Below are 7,045 nucleotides of genomic sequence, written 5' to 3' on the forward strand. Positions count from 1 at the left end.
TGGGTACTATCTTCAATCCTTGCAAATTGGCTCACTTTTTTTTATAGTATACAACGTTTACGATCATTCCATCTTTCTCATTTGTCAATAAAATATTCAATCAGTAACTTAATCTTAATTTGTTCAGCTCTTTTTTTTCTTCTTTTTTTTTCGTTGTTTGTAGAATTTTTCTTCCAAGTCTCATCCTGGAGCCGTGTTTCTGTATCTAACACATTCTTTTCATAAAACGTAACTGGACATATCATTGTATGACTGATGTAGAAAGAACGCAAAATCACACGCAGACGCAGCAGAGACTGTATCACGTGACTGTACGTATACACTGTAAGTATGGTGGGTCTTGGTAGAGCAGGGAATTTGTAGTCAGCACAGTTGTAAAAATCCTGTAACTTAAGAGAGTTGGCAATAGGCTTAGCCGTAGTTTGGATTTACGAATCATTTTTAATGTTGGTATGGTAGGATTTGCTGTATTTCTGGAGAACACAATAAAGTTGATGTTAACCAGACATCAAAGTTAAAAACATTATAACTATATATATATTAAAAAACTTCTAAAGAACAACCATGAAGAAAATTGAAATATGTAAATAGTAAGAAAGAAAATCTGTCTAGATTAGACGATCAAGGGGTCGCTTTATTTGTGCTGTCTGTGGGTATCTAAACCAGATTTTTAGCGTTAATAAGTCCTCAGACTTGCCGCTGAGCCATAAGACAGTTTCTCTGATTCTAGTAGAACATTTCGAAAAATTGAGTTTTGATAAATATACAGACTAAATCTTGTTCAGGTTGATACACTTTAATAACTTTAACAAAGACAGGTCGAGAGACCATCCCCAATATTCCATCTCCTGATTATTATTTTGTTACTAAACATTTTGCGTAGAAGAAAGTGTTAACCTTTTTCTTTAACTACCCCCCCCTCTTCCACACACACAAACACTGTAGTTAAGTCACAAGAATTTTCCCCCTATGTAACGGATTCAATTTCCCTTGTATTAAAATGATATACATAACTAGTGGGTAGTGCTGCGGATAAAGTTGTACGTACGAAACTGTTTATTGTATAATTTTTTTAACCTATTTAAAGTTTGTTTGCTATGCTCAGACTGGCTACCCTGTCAGGCAAGACGCTGAAGAACCTGTACAGGGTTTTTTTTTACACACAAATTTTTCTAATAAACTTAACTTTCAAGACTCTGTAGGGCCCATTTTTTGAATAATTTGTTTATTGTTGTTTTCTTACTGCAAAGCTACACAATGAGTTACGTGTGCTCTGTCCACCGCGGGTTATTAAACTCCGGTTTTTAGCGTTGTAAGTCTGTAAACTTACTGTTCACTCACCAGGGGACTTAATAGTTTGATGTGTCTAAAGGAATCAGACTATGGCATTACCAAAGAATAGAAATCAAAACGAGTGGTTACACACACGATATTTTGAATATAATTTGCAAAAAAAAGTTATATTTCAAAATTGTTGTTATTTAAAGAACAAAGAATTGTCACAGACTAGCGAGAACATGTAATAGTGAACGAATAGCCTGAAGAACCACACAATTCTTTCAATCTTAGTAGTTTCCGGACCTGTAATAGTGAACAGATAACCTGAAGAGCCACACAGGTCTTTTAGTCTTAGTAATTTCAGGACCTGTAATAGTGAACAGATAATCTGAGGAGCCACACAGGTCTTTTAGTCTTAGTAGTTTCCGGACCTGTAATAGTGAACAGATAACCTGAGAAGCCACACAGGTCTTTTAGTCTTAGTAATTTCAGGACCTGTAATAGTGAACAGATAATCTGAGGAGCCACACAGGTCTTTTAGTCTTAGTAATTTCAGGACCTGTAATAGTGAACAGATAGCTTGAGGAGTCACACAGTTTTTTTTCCTCTCTCTTTTTTTTCACTAATAATTTTTTAAAAACGTGTTGTTTATTGACACTTATGTTTGTATAAAACGAAAACAAATGATAAAAATCAACGTAGCGTTAGTATATGTTATTTATTCATTCCCAACCATAACCTAACTCAACGCTTATGTCATCTTCTACGTGAAACAATGCATATACGGCCTGATTTTGTGAGTGTTTGTTAACTGAAAAAGAAAGTTAAATCAGTTTTAGAAACATGTCATATAATACATAAGTAGTATGCTAATTACAGAAATACTTTCCCAAGAAAGGCGCCCTCTCGCGAATACCGAGAATAATTTCATTTATAGAATGTGATATTATAGGTCAAGATTTATTATTATTTAGTCGCAATGTATCCATTTTTCCAGAGTCGCCGTACATTTTGTTGGTGTTGTATCAATAACACGAAAATAATTTAATCACGTATTCGTCATTTCTTTTACACTTCAATGCGAACAAAAAATTCTGAATTTCCTGGTCAGTGTGACTCATAAACATTCAGGGGAGGAATTGACTTTTAACAAGAAATCTAAACCAGTTTACAGTATTACACGGTAATCCGCTTTTTCTCTGTTTTTGTTGGTTTAGTTGTTGCAGCCTATCCTCTTAAGTAACTGATTGTAGTAAAACAGAGGTAAAATATTGGGGTAACCCAGACACAGGTCATTTTTCCTTTTGATAGCTAGAATCCGGGTTTCGATACCCGTGGTGGGCAGAGCACAGATAGCCCATTGTGTAGCTTTGTGCTTAATTACAAGCAAACAATCCTTTTGATAAAAAAAGAATAAACATTTCCTGTTTTTGATGTTGTTAGCGCATTGGATTGTATCTCGAAAGATCCAGGGTTCGAGACGTGATGCCCTGAACAAGCACCGCATCTTAAGCTGTAGGCATGAAATAAAAGTAGCAGTCATTACCCCCATTCGGTTCAAAGCTCCACACATTGTGGCAGAGGAAAAGTTTGTCAGGATAAAACAAGTAATCAGTATCGTCAAAAACAGAACCTTTAAATGGGTGGTAAATATATTTACACAATTTTTTCAAGTTGATATTAATTAAACATCTTTCCAAACATTAATAAAAGTCTAATCTAGCTAGTAAATAAACGAGTTTTTTAAATCATTTAAGCAAATAATAGTTTCACCATCAGAATCAAAGATATCAAAGTAAACTCATCAGGCCGGCTGCGATACGACAGACATAGAAATAACAAACAACTATATATATATATATATATTATTAATTTTCATAAAAAAAACAACTGTTATGGTGTAAACTAGTTTAAGCAAGTGGATTATAATTATTATCAGTTTTATTTAAGTCAGTTACCAATCAGATTTTTGAGGTAAGAATAAATAACACAAGCTCGTCTTCTTGTTATGGCTCAGCATGGCCAGGTGGTTAGGGCATTCGACTCGGAATATGAGGGTTGTGGGTTCGAATCTCCGTCTCACCAAACATATTCGCCCTTTTAGCCGTGGGGGCGTTATAAGGTTTCAGTCAATCCTACTATTTGTTGGTAAAAGAGCAGCCCAAGAGTTGGCGGTGGTTGGCCTTACCTCAAGTTTTTCACTGCTAAATCAGGGACGGCTAGCGCAGATAGCCCTCTTGTAACTATTCGCGAAATTAAAAAACAAATAAACGTGGTCTTGTTCTTGGAGCTGGTCAAGAAATTGTTTGTTTTTAATTAATCACAAAGCTACACAATGGGCTATCTATGCCGCTGTGCCACTGGTGGGCGTCAAGAAATTACAGCGTCAATAGGAGAGGAAATATATTAGTAATTTTAAGAACGCATGAGTGAAAGCAAAGGAAATAATATGTCAGCCACACTACCTCTACCATATTCAAAGATTATGTTAAATATAAAAAAATAAACAAAAGTAAGTATAACGAAGGATATTATTTTGTTTTAATGTTTTACACACACACACACACACCACGATGGCTTAAAGGTAAGTTTGTGTGTTTAAAGTATTAAAGTTAGAAGATCATTACCTGTGATAGGCAAAGCACAAATCATCCATTGTACAGCCTCGTGGCTAACAACAAATTAGCAAACTATATAACGTACTAACAATAGCCTACATTTATCTAATGCAAAGTAAATAAAGAACTACAAACCTTAAACACATGATGAAATTCAGGATTAAGTGAAAACGTATTTGTGATGGAGATATTAACCAACTACAACAACAAAAACTGAGTTAATAAATTAACCCTTTATTGATAGATAGGAATCACATTATTGAAAATAGAGACTGTATATATTTTTAATCCATTAGTTTGTAACCAGAATAAAAACCTATTTACTGTAAATGCTGTCTCATATGTAACATTTTAAGTGTGCTTAAAACAAAAGCAAGAGCCAAGTTGTTAGAGATTCATTAAGATTTTGTCTAGCAGAGCTACGGTTACGTTTATTTAGACCGTGAACGAAGCTGATACCCATAAAATATTCAGCAGTTAAATTCATTTTATTTGACAAACTTTTGTAAAAAACCAACATTATGGAACACAAAAGGTACGTAAAAAAGTTGCAAAAACCGACGAAATGTCCTTTAATGAAGCTTTGTACTGTCAGTTTCGGTTTGTGTTTTAGTGGAAAGCTTCTGAAGAAGCTGTAAAGCGAAACGTTGAGTGTCTAATTTAATTAAATCAACAATTTGGTGTTATGAGGTTGTTTATTTCTAGTATTAAAATGTCTTCTACAGAAATTAAACAAAAGGTAGGTCAAAGCTTTGAAAACAAATAAACGAACATGAGCTAGACAAGGCTATCTGCTTTGTTATAGCAAGAAATACAATGTAGGCCAACTTAATACCATTCTAAGTAATGGCTAAGTTACTATTACACGGTAAGGGGAGAGAGAGACACACACAAGTTGTTAAATATTAAAAAACTACATTTTACTTCTCTTGTCCTTCCTCTAACATAAGAAATCCAGGTTAATGTAATAAAGAAACTGAATTAACCTGGATAAAAGCATAATACTCTTTTCTTTTCACAATTCGTTGTTGTTTTTTATATTTGTTGAAAGCTATACAGAGGCTTCTGCAATATCCATCTTAAATTTTGAACTGATAGACTAGAGGGAAAGCACCTAAACCTCGTGCCATCTCGTGATATATTCTAATCAAACAGTAAGGTTTGACCATCACTCATATAAAACACTCACGATTCTAAAGTGCAATGCGTGGTTCCGTAGCAATGGGATGTGAATTATGAACTCTCGGATTCACAGTCCAGCATGCTAATCGTTAAGCCACGCCCAGACATTCTTCTCATATATTCTGTCTTGTTGTTAAAAGACAAGAAGTAAACAACTTTAATGGGCAACTACAAGACAAAATTTCGATTAAAAAAAATTCGGCCTGACATAACCCGGTGGTTAGGCGCTCGACTCACAATCTGCGGGTTGACGGTTCAATTCCCCGTCACCCAACATGCTCGCCCTCTCAGCCATAGGGACGTTATAGTGTGATAGCCAATCCCACAATTCGTTGGTGAAAGAGTAACCCAAGAGTTGGCAGCAGGTGATGTTGACTAGCTGCCTTCCCTCTAGAGTCTAGTCTAGACGGCTAGCGCAGATAGCCCTCGAGTAGCTTTGTGCGAAATTCAAACCAAACCAAACTAATAAAAGTAATTATTGTTTAAAGTTACAGTCAGTCTTAAGCTCAATTAGAACCTCCAGGACAACACATGACTCATTTCTTTAAGTAAGTCCCATTAATAAACAAAGAGAAGCCAGAATTTCCATTATATATATATATAGAGAGAGAGAGCGAGACACACACACACGCACAGGAGACTCTTGTTATATGCGGGAGTTGTGTTTCCGAAAATCGTCGCGTATATCGAAATCGCGTAAAACGGGAGGCCTACAACATGTAATACACAATAGAAGCTGCGTTCTTAAACACGTAAATTTTGCCTTTCAAGTCAATCTCTAATCCTCCTACTTCTCTTACTCATTAAAACACAAGAGTAAAAATAGGATATGAAGAATAAATATAATAAATACACTTTTAAGATATTAGTTTAATTTCAAAATTAATATGTAAATACATTCATACATAAATCTTAACTATAGACAAACATCTTGCTCTCCTGCTAAATTCGAAACCTTGGAAGAAATGGAAGGTGTAGAAGAACCAGAAGGCTGCTTCTTCAAGAACTTCTTGATTGAAACTTGACTTGCATTCTTCAATTTCTGATTATAAAACTCCTTGTAACATTTTAGGGAATTTTTGGCTTCCCTTCGCACCTTAAAACTTCTCGTGAGGTCTGGGCCGTGTTCATCAAAAAGATCCATAGCCTTATCAATCAATTTGAAAGCCTAAGACATGAGGGTCCTCACAGGTTGAACCTCCTTAGGACTTGACTAAGATTCCTCTCCCATGTGCTCCCCCATAGCCATAAGATCTTCATTGGTCCTCCCGGTGCAATTCTAGCCACTCATCCACATCGTCTTCATCAACTCCTTCAAATCCAACCTGCTGAGCAATGTCAGCAATAGCTTTCTTTGAATTTGTAATTTCACTCTCCACCCTGGAGTCTTAACACCATTTACACACTTGGGCCAGAGTTTCATCGACACGTCATTCATACAATGAGGCAACACTTCATCCCAGACATCGCGAATAATACCAATTGCCATCTTGATGTTAAAACGGCGCCAGAAACCCTTGATGACGAGCTGATTATCTACATCACACTTCCTTATAAGCCTGGAGAAGGTTAGACATAAATAATAGGCTGTTACGTCTCCGTTTGTTAATTGATTTTCCGTAACTTCGTTCCGACGAAACTTAAGCGACACAAGTCTTTACTTAATAAAACTGGTTTATTCTTTCCGAATATAACTCTGCGATACACTTAATCTCAATACTCGCGCTAAAACAAATACTATAACGAATGAACGTTAACTTCAACAATACCCTGTGACTGCAGTTCAATTACTCACTATCTACCCAGACACGTTACATTCCCCTCTTTTATATACCCGCCTACCCTATATCTAGTTTGTTTGTTTGTTTTGAATTTCGCGCAAAGCTACACGAGGGCTATCTGCGCTAGCCGTCCCTAATTTAGCAGTGTAAGACTAGAGGGAAGGCAGCTAGTCATCACCACCCACC

This window comes from Limulus polyphemus, unplaced genomic scaffold, assembly GCF_000517525.1.
Source record: "Limulus polyphemus unplaced genomic scaffold, Limulus_polyphemus-2.1.2 Scaffold2035, whole genome shotgun sequence".
Lineage (NCBI taxonomy): Eukaryota > Metazoa > Arthropoda > Merostomata > Xiphosura > Limulidae > Limulus > Limulus polyphemus.